The 16,946-nt window shown below is 45.7% G+C and overlaps 2 non-coding genes across 2 annotated transcripts; both read left to right on the plus strand.

Moving 5' to 3' along the window:
- The first annotated feature begins 14,256 nt into the window (after window positions 1-14,256).
- Window positions 14,257-14,350, plus strand: trnai-uau (transfer RNA isoleucine (anticodon UAU)). Its single transcript has 2 exons — window positions 14,257-14,294; window positions 14,315-14,350. It is a non-coding gene; the product is annotated as a tRNA-Ile (tRNA).
- Window positions 14,351-16,395: 2,045 nt separating this feature from the next.
- Window positions 16,396-16,468, plus strand: trnav-cac (transfer RNA valine (anticodon CAC)). Its single transcript has one exon. It is a non-coding gene; the product is annotated as a tRNA-Val (tRNA).
- Window positions 16,469-16,946: the final 478 nt, after the last annotated feature.

The raw sequence follows: 16,946 nt of genomic DNA on the forward strand, positions 1-16,946 counted from the left end.
AATCACGTACAATATTCCACTGTCACTTGCAAATGTTTGCCACATTTCTGCCGATGATTTTCTCGGCAGTCTTTCCGAGTGGAACACTGGCATGTCAATTTACCTGAGTCTTTATAACATTTTCGAGCTCCACGGGGACGTGTTTCAACATTTCCCACGAGCAACAGCAGAGTACAATTCCTACAGGGCAGCCTAATTTTCGTTAGTGGTGATGTAATCGTGAGATTCAAACAACTGGAAAATCTGACATTGCGGGGGACACGTCATTCTTGCAACATGTATTCGGCAATGCAACTCCAAATGCCTATGACCCCGTCAAGAATGAATGAAGCATCTCTAAAACTATGCATAATTAATTAAACTTCTCAGATGTTCACAAGAGACGCAACGATGAAGGGTCTCGTCCCGAATCCCCTTTCCTGTCCGCCTTCCTTCTTCATCCCATTTTTTGCCCCCACCTCAGAGCTCCCAGATTATGGGTGAAAGGTGAATATGTTAAGGGGAATTGAAGAGGGAGTTTCTTCACTCTGAAGGTGATGAGAGTGCGGAACGGGCTGCCTGTGGAAGTGGTGGATCCGGGTTCGATTTCGACATCGAAGAGAACATTGGAAAAGTATTTGGTTAGGCGTTGTCCGGTGGGTGGTTGTGCAGGTAATAGGACTAGGCAGAAAAATTAATTCGCCATTGACTAGAAAGGTCAAAGGCCCTGTTCCCTTGCGCTTGTGCTCAGTGACGTTAATAATATTCTGATTTGTAATTTTCACAGTTAGTTCTGTGTTGCTAATAAATGCACCTAGAAATTTCCGGAATTGGTGAAGAAGAAGATTGGAGAGATTGCGAATGGGAGGATAGGCAGATGATAGAGAGGGGACGCGCTCAGACCAATTGTTTGAGATGAGTCCATTTTAATGCGAGGAGTAATATGAATAAAGCGGATGAGCTTAGAGCATGGATCAGCACTTAGAGTTATGATGTTGTGACCATTACAGATACTTGGAGGGTGCATGGGGCAGGAATGGCTACTTCAAGTGGCAGGCTTGAGAAGTTTCAGGAAGGACAGGGAGGGAGCAATAAGAAGTGGGGGCGTGCCATGTTGATCAGAGATAGTGTCACGGCTGCAGAAAGGGAGGAATTCATGGAGAGGTTGTCTACGGAGTCTCTGTGGGTGGAAGGTAGGAATAGGAAAGGGTCAATAACTATACTGGGTGTTTTTTATAGACCACTCAATAGTAACAGGGACATCGAGGAGCAGATATGGAGACAAATCTGGAAAGGTGTAAAAATAACAGGGTTGTTGTGGTGGGAGATTTTAACTTCCCAAATATTGATTGGCTTCTCCCAAGAGTGAGGGGTTTAGATGGGGTAGAGTTTGTTAGGTGCCATGGTCCGGTCCGTGAAGTCCGCATTCCATTTAACGGTCCAATCCGTGGACTCAGGACACCGGGTCATCCAGCTGTCCCTTGTTTCGGTTGGGTTAAGCATAGGCACCTGATTCCCATCTTGGGGCTTGGAATATTAGAGTAGATTAGATTATGAGGACACGCAGTCCTCTTTTATTGTCATTTAGTAATGCATGCATTAAGAAATGATACAATTTATTCGTCCAGAATGATATCACAGAAACACAAGACAAACCAAGACTAAAAAAAAACTGACAAAAAACACATAATTATAACATATAGTTACAACAGTGCAAAACAATACCGTAATTTGATGAAGAACAGACCATGGGCACGATTAAAAAAAGACACAAGGTCTCTCGAAAGTCCCATCATCTCACCCAGACGGTAGAAGGAAGAAAAACTCTCCCTGCCATAAGCTTCCAGTGCCGCAAACTTGCTGATGCAGCATCCTGGAAGCACCCGATAACAGTCCGACTCTGAGTCCACCCGAAAACTTCGAGCCTCCGCCCACCCCTTCGACACCTAGCACCTAGCACCATCTCTGCCGAGCGCTTCGACCCCGGCCCCGGCTACAGGCAACTGGCAAAGTCGGGGATTTGGGGCCTTTCCCTCCGGAGATTCCCCTGCGAAGTAGCATTTCAGAAGTTTCGGCTACTGTGGGAAGCGCGGGATGAGATGGCTGAGCCTCTGGCAATGATCTTTGCATTATCAATAAGGACGGGACAGATTCCAGAGCATTTGTGGATTGCGGACGTTGTTCCCTTATTCAAGTAAGAGAGTAGGGATAGCCCAGGAAATTATTGGCCAGTGAGAATTACTTCAGTGGTTGGTAAGTTGATAGAGAAGATACTGAGAGGCAGGATTTATGAACATTTGAAGAGGCGTAATATGATTCGGAATGTTCAGCATGGCTTTGACAAAGGCAAGTCGTGCTTAACGAGCCAGATTGATTTTTTTTTGGAGGATGTGACTCAACACATTGATGAAGGTACAGCTATAGTTGTAGTGTACTGTATATGGATTCCAGCATGGCATTTGATAACGTTCCCCATGAAAGGCTTATTGAGAAAGTAAGGAGGTCATTGCTTTGTGGATTCAGAACTGGCTTGCCCACAGAACGCAAAAAGTGGTTGTAGACGAGTAATATTCTGCATGGATGTTGGTGATCAGTGGTGTGCCTCAGGGATCTGTTCTGGGAACCTTACTATTTTTGTGATTTTTATAAATGAGATGGATGAGGAAGTGGAGGGATGGGTTAGTAAATTTGCTGATGACACAAAGGTTGGGGGTGTTCTGGATCGTATGGAGGGCTGACAGAGGTTACAAAGGGACATTGTTAGGATGCAAAACCGGGGTGAGAAGTGGCAGATGGAATTCAAGTCAGATAAGTGTGAGGTGGTTAATTTTGGTAGGTCAAATATGATGTCAGAATATACCATTAATGGTTAGACTCTTGGCGGTGTGGAGTATCAGAGGGACCTTGGTTTCCGAGTCCATAGGACACTCAAAGGTGCTACGTAGGTTGACTCTGCTGTTAAGAAGGCATACGATGCATTGGCCTTCCTGAATCGAGGGATTGAGTTTCAGAGCCAGAGGTAATGTTGCAGCTATATTAGACCCTGATCAGACCCCACTTGGAATACTGTACTCAGTTCTGGTCACCTCACTACAGGAAGGATGTAGAAACCATAGAAGGGGTGTGGAGGAGATTTACAAGGATGTTGCCTGGACTGGGGAGCATGCCGTATGAGAATGCATTGAGTGAACTCGGCCTTTTCTCCTTGGAGTGACGGAGGATGAGAGGTGGCCTGATAGAGGTGTATAAGATGTTGAAAGGCGGTGATCGTGTGGATAGTCAGAGGCTTTTTCCCAGGGCTGAGATAGTTTCCACAAGAGGACACAGGTTTATGCTGCTGGGGGTAGGTACAGAGGAGATAACAGGGGTAATTTTTTATTTTGAGAGTGGTAAGTGCGCGGAATGGGCTGCCGGCGATGGTGGCGGACGCGGAAACGATGTGGTATTTTAAGAGACTCCTGCATGGCTACATGGGGCACGGAAAAACAGAGGGCTATGGGTAAAGCCGAGGCAGTTCGAAGGTAGGGATCATGTTCGGCAGAGCTCTGTGAGCCGAATGGCCTGTATCGTGCTGTATGTTTTCTATGTTTCTATGAATGCACTCGGAAATTTCCTTAATGGGTGAAGAGGTTGCCCAGTGACTATTCCCGTGGTCATAGACACCGGGACGTCCTATCACTGTGCAGGTATGTCCTCTCCATTCGCTTTCACTCAGCCTGTCACTCAGCAAGTTCACTGATTACAACAAATCACAGAACTCCCAGTGAAGGGAACCCCGACAGAGGATTCCCCGCTTTTCCTCAGTCTGGTTTGTGTGGAATGTCTTCCAGTCCCAGAGAATGATCTGGGAATTCTGTGTGAAAATGAGGAATGGGCTGACAATGTTGGACAAAATGCTGAAAGACTTTTTGGAGCTCGGCTTGTAAAACAACACACTGAACTGAAAATCGCATTAAAACATTTTAGAATAACAGTGCTCTAGGACAACAGTGTCCTGGTGCTGGGAACCAGGATGTCACGGACCGATGCAGGGAATCCTCAAGAGTGAAGGTGAACACCCGGAAGTGGTGGTCCATGTCAGCACAAATGACGTGGGGAAGAAGAGGAAAGACATTTTACAGCGCGGCTTCAGAGAGCTCGGAAGCAGGCTGAAAAGCGTACTTCCAGGGTGGTTATCTCCGGTTTGCTTCCAGTTCCCCGTGCTGGAGTGCTCGAGAACAGGGAGATAATGGATCTGAATGTGTGGCTGAGGAACTGGTGCAGGAAGCAAGGGTCTACATTCTTGGACCACTGGGGTATGTTTCGTGGTAAGGATGAATTGTACAAAAGGGACGGGTTGCACCTTAATAAACGGGGCACCTGCACTCCGGCAGGCAGGTTTGCCTCTGCAACACGGGTGTGTTTAAACTAAGTAGATGGGGGATGGGGGGAGTGGACAAACTGGAAACGTAAGGATGGAGATAAAGGGAAAGTGAGAATAAGAAAAGTTAAGCAAGACAGCAGAATCAACAGAGCAGAAAGCTCAAGAAGGGATCGTACAGTATGGCCAAGTGAAATAGGAATTGATATGGGAGGTGAGGGGAGTAATGAATTAAAAGTATTGTATATGGATGCACGGAGTATAAGAAATAAAGTGGATGAGGTTGAGGCACAGTTGGAAATTGGTAAGTATGATGTTGTGGGAATAACAGAGACATGGCTTCAAGTGGACAGGGCCTGGGAAATGAATATTCAAGGGTATACGTCATATCGAAAGGACAGACTGATGGGCACAGGGGGTGGGGTGGCTCTGTTGGTGAGGAATGATATTCAGTCCCTTGCGAGGGGGGACAAAGAATCAGGAGACATAGAGTCAGTATGGATAGAACTGAGAAATTCTAAGGGTAGAAAGACCCTAATGGCAGTTACCTACAGGCCCCCAAACAGTTGTTTGGATGTAGGGTGTTAGCTGAATCAAGAGTTGTAATTGGCATGTCGCAAAGGTAATGCTAGAGTTGTTATGGGGGACTTCAACATGCAGGTAGACGGAGGAATCAGGCTGGTACTGGACCCCAAGAAAGGGAGTTTGTGGAGTCCCTCCGAGATGGATTCTTAAAACAGCTTGTACTAGAGCCTACCAGAGAGAACGCAATTCTAGATTTAGTGTTGTGCAATGAACCGGATTTGATCAGGGACCTCGAGGTAAAGGAGCCATTAGGAGGTAGTGACCATAATGTGATAAGTTTTAATCTACAATTTGAGAGGGAGAAGGGAAACTCGGAAGTGTCAGTATTACAGTTGAACAAAGGGAACTGTGGTGCTATGAGGGAGGAGCTGGCCAAAGTTGAATGGAAAGATTCCCTCGCAGGGATGACAATGCAACAGAAATGACAAGTGTTTCTGGGAATTATGCGAAAGGTGCAGGATCAGTTCATTCCAAAGAGGAAGAAAGATCCTAAGGGGAGCAAGGGGAGGCCGTGGCTGACAAGGGAAGTAATGGACAGTATAAAAAAGTCCCGTCAGTTGGTTGGCACAGGTTTTCAGAGTCTTTCCAGGAATTTTATCGAACCTTTCGCCTTGCGAGGATTCACTCACATTCAGGACAGCCTAACATCGGCCTCTGAGACGAAGATCAGAGCGTCACCGCGCGCAGCAGGGGTCTTCACAGCTGTAGTTGTACTCGCCCGTAGTTGGGTATATCTGGTGGTGAAGCAGCGCTGCCATTCATGCTATTGGGTTTTGCTTTATAGGGAGTAATGTCTTGCAAACTCTGCCAGAGTTGTTGTACATCCGATGTCACCTCGAACCTCGTTGGAAATTGTAGCTTCGCCCTCCCCAAATCATACCTGGCTTTCTGTTACGGACCAGATCGCCAGATTTAAATGCCACAGATCTGGACTTGAGCAGACGACGTATCCTCCGGTTGATCCACGACCTTTGGTTTGGGAATTACAGTAATTCTTTGTAGACACACATTCAGCCACACAGTTTTAATGAAGTTGGTGACAACTACACTATACTCATCCAGATTCGAAGATGAATTCCTGAATACAGTTCAGTCCACCGATTCAAAGCAGTTCTGTAGGCGCTCCTGCGTTTCCCTTGTCCAAACCTTCTTGGTCCTCACTACTGGTGCTGCAGTCTTCAGTCTCTGCCTATATTCAGGGAGTAGAAGTACAGCCAGGTGATCAGATTTCCCAAAGTGAGGGCGTGGAATAGCACGGTCGGCATTCTTGATGGTGGTGTGACAGTGTTTCAGTGTGTTGCTTCCTCTGCTATTGCAGGTAATCTGTTCATAGTAATTCATCGTGATCTTTTTCAGGCTGGCCTGGCTGACATCCCCCAAAACGCTGCTGAAGGCGTTAGAGTGCGCTGCTTCCTGCATGTTGATCCCATTGTTCCTTCCTCATGCCACCGAATGTAGGGTTCACACCTTTTAGATTTTTACTGAAATGTATGTTCTCGCTCTTCTCTCTAAGTTCATCAAGTATTATTATTATTACTATTATTACTATTTATTATTATTATTAATAATAATATAACTATTATTACTATTGATTCTTCTTCCTCTTATTATTATTATTATTATTACTACCCGGATACCTATCTTTGAAATCCACACGCATTATCGCCTTTACTTCCTGCTTACGACTGGGTGTCCTGGTGTGCTATCCCATGTATTTCGGATTACCCTACACATAATACTGTATGGTCGTCATGTTATTGTAGGACGCTGACTCTGAAACATGACGAGGATTTATAGTAATGGATGGCACCTTTTAAAGTAAGATTTTGCTGAATGAAGTTTGCCGCGTGATTGTGTCTGTGTAAGTAACCAGATGACAAGCTCCCGCGTGGGAGGTTGGTCACGAGGGTTCAGTCGCTCGGCATTCACGAGGACGTAGTAACTAGGATAAGACACCGGCTTTGTGGCAGAAGCCAGAGAGTGGAGGTAGATTGTTGCAGCTCTGACTGGAGACCTGTGTCTCCTACAGTCCCTCAGGGATCAGTGCTGGACACATTTTTGTTTCTCGGCTATATCAAGCATCTGAATGATAATGTTGTTTCCTGGATATTTGCGGATGACAGTATGATTGGAGCTGTAGTGGACAGCGAGGATCTGCACCAGCTGGAAAAATGAGCTGAAAAAAATATCTGATGGAATTTAGAGCAGAGAAGTGCGTGGTGTTGCCCTTCGGTAGAAATAACCGGGGAGATTGAACGGTAGGGCACTGGGGAATGCGATAGAACAAAGGGAGCTGGGAGCTGGGAGTGCAAGTCCATAATTTATTGAAAGTGGCGTCACAGGTAGTTTCTACTGTAGTGATACTTCCTTCATTTTCATCTTTGTCCTTCAGTTAATTTCAGTTTCGTGTACTTCCTATCACAATAGTATATGTTCGTTGGAGCTGTTAGTCATATTTCTGTTAATGAAAGTACATCCTTAGAAGTTTTATATGACTGTTCTGTAAAGTATTTATGTTTTATTCTGTTCATACCTCTTCTGTCCCCTCAAAACCACTGGAACTAATCAGGTGCCAATTAATATTAGGGAATTAAAAGTTACCCATGATAACAACACTGTTATTTTAGCACCTTTCCAACAACTGCCTCCCAATCTGCTCCTCGGTATCTCTGTTGCTACCACGCGGCCGACAGAATACTCCCAAAAGAGTAACTGCTCCCTTCCTGTTCCTGACTTCTACCCATATTGACTCAGAAGAGGATCCTGACATATTACCTCCCCTTTCTGTAGCTGTAATAGTATCCCTGACCCGTAATGCCACCCCTCCTCCCCTTATCACCCCTCTCTATCCCTTGTAAAACACTGAAATCCAGGAATATTGTGAATCCATTCCTGCACTGGTGCCAGCCAAATCTCAGTTATGGCCACTGCATCATAACTTCATGTAGGGTAATTAAGAAAGCTTATGGGGTGTTAGCTTTCATAGGCCGAGGGAGGGAGTTTAAGAGTCCCGAGGTAATGATGCAGCTCTATAAAACTCTGGTTAGGCTACACTTGAAGTATGTGTCCAGTGTCCATCTACAATTTGAGAGGGAGAAGGGAAACTCGGAAGTGTCAGTATTACAGTTGAACAAAGGGAACTGTGGTGCTATGAGGGAGGAGCTGGCCAAAGTTCAATGGAACAATACCCTAGCAGGGATGAGAGTGGAACAGCAATGGCAAGTGTTTCTGGGAATAATGCGGAAGGTGAAGGATCGGTTCATTCCAATGAGGAGGAAAGATCCTAATGGGAGTAAGGGGAAGCCGTGGCTGACAAGGGAAATAATGGACAGAGTAAAAATAAAAGAGAAGAAGTATAACATAGCAAAGACTAGTAGGAAGCCGGAGGACTGAGAAACTTTTAAACAGCAACAGAAGGTAACTACAAAGGCAAAACGCGGAGAAAAAAAATGAGGTACGAAGGTAAACTAGCCAAGGATATAAAGGAGGATAGTAAAAGCTTCTTCAGGTATATGAAAAGGGGGGGGGGGGGGAAATAGTTAAGACCAAAATTGGGTCCTTGAAGACAGATGCGGCTGAAATTATTTTGGGGAACAAGGAAATGGCAGAGGAGTTGAACAGGTACTTTGGATCTGTCTTCACTAGGGAAGACACAAACAATCTCCCAGATGTAATAGTGGCCAAAGGACCTAGGGTAATGGATGAATTGAAGGAAATTTATATTAGGCAGGAAATTGGGTTGGATAGGCTGTTGGGTCTGAAGGCTGATAAGTCCCCGGGACCTGATGGTCTGCATCCCATGGTACTTAAGGAGGTGGCTTTCAAAATCGTAGACGCATTGGTAATCATTTTTCAATCTCCTATAGATTCAGGATCAGTTCCTGTGGATTGGAGGGTGGCTAATGTTGTCCCTCTTTTCAAGAAGGGAGGAAGAGAGAAACAGGGAATATAGACTCGTTAGCCTGACATCGGTTGTGGGAAAGATGCTGGAGTCAATTATAAAAGATGAAATTACGACACATCTGGATAGCAGTAACAGGATTGGTCCGAGTTAGCATGGATTTACGGAGGGGAAATCGTGCTTGACTAATCTTCTGGAATTTTTTGAGGATGTAACTATGAAAATGGACAAGGGAAAGCCAGTTGATGTAGTGCATCTGGACTTTCAGAAAGCCTTTGATAAAGTCCCACGTACGAAATTAGTAGGCAAAATTAGGGAACATGGTATTGGGAGCAGAATACTGACATGGATTGAAAATTAGCTGGCTGACTGAAAAGAGTCGCGATTAACGGGTCCCTTTCGGAATGGCAGGCGGTGACCAGTGGGCTACCACAGGGTTCAGTGCTGGGACCGCAGCTGTTTACAATATATATTAATGATTTAGATGAGGGAATTAAAAGTAACATTAGCAAATTTTCCGATGACACAAAGCTGGGTGGCAGTGTGAAATGTGTGGAAGATGTTATGAGAATGCAGAGTGACTTGGACAGGTTGAGTGAGTGGGCAGATGCATGGCAGATGCAGTTTAATGTGGATAAATGTGAGGTTATCCACTTTGGTGGTAAAAGCAGGAAGGCAGATTATTATCTAAATGGAGTCAAGTTAGGAAAAGGGGAAGCACAACGAGATCTAGGTGTTCTTGTAGATCAGTCACTGGAAGCAAGCATGCAAGTACAGTCGGCAGTGAAGAAGGCTAATGGCATGATGGACTTCATAACAAGGGCAATTGAGTATAAGAGCAAAGAGGTCCTTCTGCAGCTGTACAGGGCCTTGGTGAGACCACACCTTGTCATGGTCCCGATCGGGGTCTATTTAAATTTACTTCGTTACGATCCGGACCGTTGACTGCCTGTTTCCCTTTGGTTTCCTGTTTTCCCGTCTCCGTCGGCCTTGGTGATTAGAGGCAATTTACTCTCGGCTGAACCGGTAGTTCGTCGTCTCCGGCTTTCAGCTGTTCGGCGCGGGAGAGTCTGCAAAGTCACTAAAGGTACGGCGTGCCAATGTCATCTGGCCGGAGCAAGCCTTGTCTCCGCCCGAAGCGAGTGCCGGTAATTCGCCTTTCCTCACCGGAGCACTCCTGTCAAGTTACCTCGCCAAATCGAGCCTGCAAAGATTCCTCACCGAGGTGGGTCCGTCGGTTAACCAGCCGGAGGGAATCAAGAACCGCTGTCTACTGTTCCCGGGCCGAGTCGAGAGCTCGTCACTACCCGGAGGCTCCAAGTCTAGTCCTGGCTCCGGGGGCATTCAAGTACCAAGTCCAGTCCTGTTCCTGGCGCATCCAAGTTCCGAGTCAAGTCCCTTCCCTGGCGGTCTCTGGCTCCCGTCCTACCACCGCCCCCCCCCCCCCCGCCCCGTCTGAATCCCTTTTCTGCCCCTCTCGCCTCTGGCCTTCGTCTGCAGCCCTCGTCAGCATCTTGGTCTAGTTCTATCGCTGGAGCTAGATAGGTACTGTCTGGTGTTCTTTCGTGTTGGTCTTGTCTCGTTCTCGCCTCCGTGGGGTAAGTCAGGCCGTCTTGCCGTTGCCCCGCGGGGGGTCATGAGTCCCGGCCCTATGTCCTGTACCCAAGGAGGGGTCTCGGCTCTCTGTTCTGTGTGTGGGTCCCGGCCCTATGTCCTGTACCCAAGGAGGGGTCCCGACTGTGTTCTGTGTATGTGTCCATGGTTCCATGTACCTGCTCTCCCGAGCCCATGTCATGTCCATGCCTGGTTCTGGGGTCCGAGCCCGAGGCAAGACCCAGGTACTTGGTCCTTGCCCAGTCTCGGGCTCGGAGTCCATACCCTAGCCTCTTCATGTCGCCTCCGGTTCTGGGACCGATTCCGAGTCCAAGCCCAGACCCTTGGTCCCAGCCTAGTCATAGTCCTGAGTCCTTGTCCAATTCGCTATTCCTGCTTCTGCCTTGCTCTCCTGGTATCAAACAATAAACTAAATCTAAGTAACCTCACAAGATGTGTCTATCATTTGGGTCCACCCTTGCTCCCAATGCCCCCCACTGTGACATCTCTCCTATTGGACACTTTCCTATTGGTACTTTCCGCTTATCATCCCAGGTCATTTATTTCGCTCCTCTATTCCATCCACCCAGCGCCACCTAACACCTTCTAGTTTGTCCTCCTCTCCTGCCGCAGACTTCGTATTTGGGCATCTTCCACTTTCCTTTCCAGTCCTGTTGAAAGCCGCGACCCGAAATGTCGAGCGTTTATTCATTTCTATTGGTGCCTGACCTTCGGAGGTCCTCCAGAATTTTGTCTGCGCTGCGTATTGATGCAGTCCCTCGTAGAGTAAACCGGCTGCCATCAAATTCACACCACTATGAAGCAAAGTAATTCAGTCACTGCACACATATCTCTGAAATTGGTGCAAATACTTAAACCGACAGAGCATCTACATTCATCGCATTTGTACCAACAATGAAATGTGCTTTTCAGATGCTCGAAATTGGTAGCGTTGCGAACAGTGAGGTAGATATTCGTATTTACTTATTTGACAATCTTAGTCGTCCTTTTGCTGTAAATACAACAGAACAATATATGTCCTGTTTATTTTTCCTGATGTGTTAACTGGATGTGTTGAATGGTCTGAACTGAACGGCACATAAAAACAGCCTTTCACCACGTCTTGATGCTGGTTGCAGTCAAAAGTCAACGGGTCGTCAGATATGCGATGATATTGGTCAGTTTGTCTGCTGGTCGGAGAAGGGCAGGCAAAGATAAATACCGTCCATGGATGACAAGGGCTGGGAGATTCACAAAGAGTGACGGCGTTCTCGTGATGTAGAGAAGGACAAGAAAACAGATGTTCAAACACCAATAACGTTTTCAGACGCCGGTCGATAACTTGGTGCTGAACACATTCCGAATATCTGCCTTCACTGACCAGAAAGGTCAAGACATAAGAATATATAGTTCTTCACAAAGAAGAGAAAATCTGCAGATGATGGAAATCCAAGAAACACACATAAAATTGCGTATATAATATTTGTCTGATTAGAGATCTTAACTTTCCTGCTGTGAATGCAATGGAACCGATGCAGAGCGGTTTCACCGGGAATTTGGAACATTTCAGATATCAGTGCGGGATCCTTCATTCCCTCCTTGAAGCGGGGGAAGATGAGATGCTTCATACAGAAGCTTAATAAGTATTGCAGAGGTACTTGTGTTCACTATGGTCACCATTTCTCCATATCAGCTGCATCTAACACGATGTACACAGGTTCAGTGGAAGTGTAGGTTTTAGAGGATGTCGCGTAATGTGTTGACGTTCTTTGTTCCATTCTGACGTAATACAATGACGCGACGATTTAATTGAACATTTGCCGGCCGAGGCTACTGCGCTTTCATTGTTCACAACGAGAAACATTGTAACAATAAACACACTGAGTTGGGCTGCTCAATCTACGGAATACTTGTCCACGCATTTGATCCCGAGTTCCCGATTAATGCTGAATCCACTGATATCAGGAATTTAATCTCCGTCTGCGGTGGGGGATATGTGTGTTGATGATCCTGCTGCCTTTTGTTTCCTTCTTGGTTTCATTTCCTCCCGAATTAGAAGAAGATTTGTATAATTTCATCATAAATTTACCTTTTAACCTGAAGTTGTACCCGCTTGAGCTGAAAGCGAAGATCAATAAGGAGGTTTATCGATCAACCTTGCTTTTATAAGATGAAACTTGCTCTTATTAGTCGAAGCCTTAAGTTCAAAAGTGAAGAGGTTATGTTGCAAATTTATAAAAGTCTGATTAGGCTATTTCTGGAGTATTGCATACAATTCTGCTCGCCCTACTGTAGGAAGGAAGTTCAGGCTTTGAAGAAGTTGAAGAGGAGGTTTACCTGGATGCTGCCGGATTAAAGGAAATGTGCGTATATGAAAGGTTGGATTAACATGGTTTGTTTTCTCTGGAGCACCGGGAGCTGAAGGGGATCTAGTAGAGGTTTAGAAGATTATGAGGGGAAGAGTTAGAGTAGACAGGGTGTGTCGGTTTCCCAGGGTTGAAGTAACTAATATCAGATGGCATGCATTGAAGGTGAGAGGAGGTAGATTCTGGGGAGATATCAAGGTCAAGTTTTTTTTGAACAGAGTGGTGGATGCCTGGAGTGCACTGCCCAGTACGGTGGTAGAAACAAAAACATTAGAAGCTTTAAAGAGATCAGATCCAAAATTCAGAAAACAAAGAATAGCGTTTATTATCGCCAGCATGTGTTGTGAAATGTTGTAACTTAGCAGCAGTAGTTCAAAGTAATACATAATATCGAACAAGAAAATAAATAATAATAAATAAGCAAATCAATGATAGTATACGTATATCGAATAGATTAGAAATCGTGTAAAAAAAAGCAGAAATAATATATATTTGAAAATTGAGGTCGTGCTTATGGGTTCAATGTCCATTTAGAAATCGGATGGCGGAGCAGAAGAACCTGTTTCTGAATCGCTGAGTGTGTACCTTCAGGCTTCTGTGCCTCCTATCTGATGGTAACAGTGGGCAAAGGGCATGTCCTGGCTACTGGAGGTCCGTCATAGTGGAAACTTTCTGAGGCACCGCTCCTTGAAGATGTCCTGGGTCTTCGTAGGCTAGTATCCACGATGGAGAAGAACAAATTTTACAAACCTCTGCAGCTTCTTTCGGTTCTGTGCAGTATCCGCCCCCCCCCCCCCCCCCCCCGCCCATACCAGACAGCGATGCAGCCTGTCAGAATGCTTCCCAATGTACATCTATAGAAGCTTTTCAGTGCATTGGTTGACATACCGAATCTCTTCAAACTCCTGATGAAGTATAGATGTTTTCTTGCCTCTTTATAACTGCATCGATCTATGACGACCAGGATAAGTCCTCAGAGATCTTGACACCTAGGAATTGAAACTGCTCACTGTCTCCACTTCTGATCCCTCTATGAGGATTGGAATGTATTCCTTCGTCTTACCCTTCCTGAAGTCCACACGCGGCTCTTTCGTCTTGTTGATGTTCAGTGCCAGGTTGTTGTTGCGACACCACTCCACTAGTTGGCATATCTCACTCCTGTAGGCCCTCTCTTCTCCATCTGAGATTCTACCTACAATGTTTGCATCATCAGCAAATTTATAGGTGGCATTTGATGCGCACATTTGATTACTCGATATGCACATGGATGTCAGGAAGATCGAGGGATATGGACATGGTACGAAGGAGGGATTAGAGTTTGAGTATCTTTGATTTGCTGTTTAGATCCTACGGCAATACACTGTGGGCTGAACGGCCTTTCAGGTATATTTCTATGCTCTTTGCTCCACGATATAGGCATTTCTTCCAATTTTTCTTTCCAGATATTTAAAACGAAGTGTTTGCAGCACTGGGCTCTAGTGGCGCAATCGGTTAGCGCGCGGTACTTATATGGCAGTACACGGCGGAGAAATGCCGAGGCTGTGAGTTCGAGCCTCACCTAGAGCACTTGTGATTTTAATGCTTGCAACGACCAGGTGACTGGCCGTTTCTCAAGCTGAGCATTCAGCTGAAATGTTATATTTACTTTTGCGTTTGTCAGACACCCTGCTTATTACTTGCGTTTAACTTCGAAGCTATGCACCTTTGATTTTGATCTGAGCAAAACGAGTGTGAGCCTACCAGCGTTGCAGGAGAACCATCCTTATTCAGTAAAAGGCATGAGCCCACATGGCTGCACGCATTCTCCCTGTTTGGTTCTTTCGTTCAACGCGCAGCCTCACTTCCCGTTGTTGAACGTGTCTGAGGTGGTTTCGTTGTTGAATCAAGGCATCTCGTGTCTCCACATTCCTGTCTTCTCAATTCAATTAACCAAATAGAGAAACAACGAACCCGACCTTTCCTGAAGCCATGCTTCAGAAGCACTCTAATTACACATCACCTTGGTTCGTTGTGCCGTCGATTAAGCTCAATGTTTCCTTGCACCGGCGAATTGTTTCAGGCACATGCGAAAGAAAGAGATATTAATCGTAGCCTCAATGGCCGGAAATTGTATCGAGATGCTGATATCTCTCTCCGTCTCTCTCAACATGATGCTGCGTTCGTTGTGAACCGATTTATAGAATAATTCTCACTTGTCCCGTGTTCACCAAGCCTCTGTGAAAGAGAGGACACCTCCCCCGATTCTACTGACGTGCTGAGCTTCCGTTTCCAATGGTCAGATCCCTCTCGCTGCAATGCGATCCCTCCACTGCGACCTTTGATGTGATCTACTTGCCTGAAGGTTATTGTTCCCAATGTAATTTTCCTTCACAATAGGTCGTTTAATTGGCCGTTCATGTCTTTGTCTGGTTGCGATCCGACGGATCAGATTGGAACATGGTCATTAATGAAATATCAGTGTGATGGTGTGTCTGGTGTTAGTGCGGATTCGGTGTGACGATTGGCCGTGATTCATTACTCTACAATTGGTATCATCTCACAAGTAACTCCGGTTTGTAACGCGTCCTGTTGTCTATAAATGTATCGGCACATTGTTCAGTCACTTTCAATTAACTTGTAATCTGAGGACGAGGGAGACAGGGTGAGAAACCTTAAAGTCGCCGTTGAATTTAGCTCGTGAGCTGGAGCGCCACCCCGTGGAGCCTGATGAAAGCTAGGGTACCGAAGCTGTTTTCATTCTTAAAAGTTGCTGGTGAACACAGCAGGCCAGGCAGCATCTACAGGAAGAGGTACAGTCGACGTTTCGGGCCGAGACCCTTCGTCAGGACTAACTGAAAGAAGAGCTAGTAAGAGATTTGAATGTGGGAGGGGGAGGGGGAGATCCAAAATGACAGGAGAAGACAGGAGGGGGAGGATGGAGCCAAGAGCTGGACAGGTGATTGGCAAAAGGGATATGAGAGGATCATTGGACCGGAGGCCTAGGGAGAAAGAAAGGGGGAGGGGGAGCCCAGAGGATGGGGCAAGGGGTGTAGTGAGAGGGACAGAGGAAGAAAAAGGAGAGAGAGAAAAAGAATATAAATAAATAAATAAATAAATAAATACGTTTTTAAAAATATATATATCTCCGTTATTTATTATCCCTCCCCCTCCTGTCTTCTCCTACCATTTTGGTTCCCCCCATTCCCCTGCCATTTTCAAATCTCTAACTATCTCTTCTTTCAGTTAGTCCTGACGAAGGGTCTCGGCCCGAAACGTCGATTGTACCTCTTCCTAGAGATGCTGCCTGGCCTGCTGCGTCCACTAGCAACTTTGATGGGTGTTGTTCGAAATTCCAGCATCTGCAGATTTCCTTGTGTTTGCTGTTTGAATTCCTTGCTTTATATAAAAAAACATAATTCAGTTACTTGTTACATATCGCGCCCTGACCAGCACCCCACAGGAAATTGTTAATGCATGTAACTGTATATGTCGCATAAATGTAATAATTGTCATTGAAAGCGAAGAGGATCTGTGGATAATGATTTGTTCTTACTGCTATAATGAAGAACAGGGTGGGGAGGGGGTGCCTCGGGTCATTGCTCAATAGCGCAGAGTATTGAGAGCTTTGCACGGTTTCTGTGGTGTAGTGGTTATCACGTTCGCTTCACACGCGAAAGGTCCCCAGTTCAATCCTGGGCAGAAACATTGTTTGGGCTCCAGTGTTTGGGATGAACTTGAGACTCAACTTTTCAGTTTGTGTTCACATTTATTGTCATGGGCATCCAGGTGGAAATGTCACGAACATTCGCATTTCTAGCAGCAGCACGTCGTATTTCAAACCTGAAAAGGTAAATTAAAGAAAGAAGAATTAGTATAAATGATATATAATTTCCAGGAAAACATAAACGGATTTAAACATAAGGAGGTTCGTGGATGACGTAGACGGCGCAACGGGAGAATTAGCTGTTCGAAGCTATTGTCGCAGAGCGGAGGATGCATTGTGGTTTCATCGGAGCGGACATCTCAAATGTTCCCATCCAGACAAACATCATGAGCAAATACCGTGTGCTGCAAAATTTCAAATCTACTTTAAAATGTTAAAACGCTTTCTTTGTCTTTCCCCGTGTTTTCTCTCCTTCCTATTCTCTTATTATAGACTCTTTGTTCAAATTCTCCTCCACCC

The sequence above is a fragment of the Mobula hypostoma genome, unplaced genomic scaffold (assembly GCF_963921235.1).
Source record: "Mobula hypostoma unplaced genomic scaffold, sMobHyp1.1 scaffold_36, whole genome shotgun sequence".
Classification (NCBI taxonomy): domain Eukaryota; kingdom Metazoa; phylum Chordata; class Chondrichthyes; order Myliobatiformes; family Myliobatidae; genus Mobula; species Mobula hypostoma.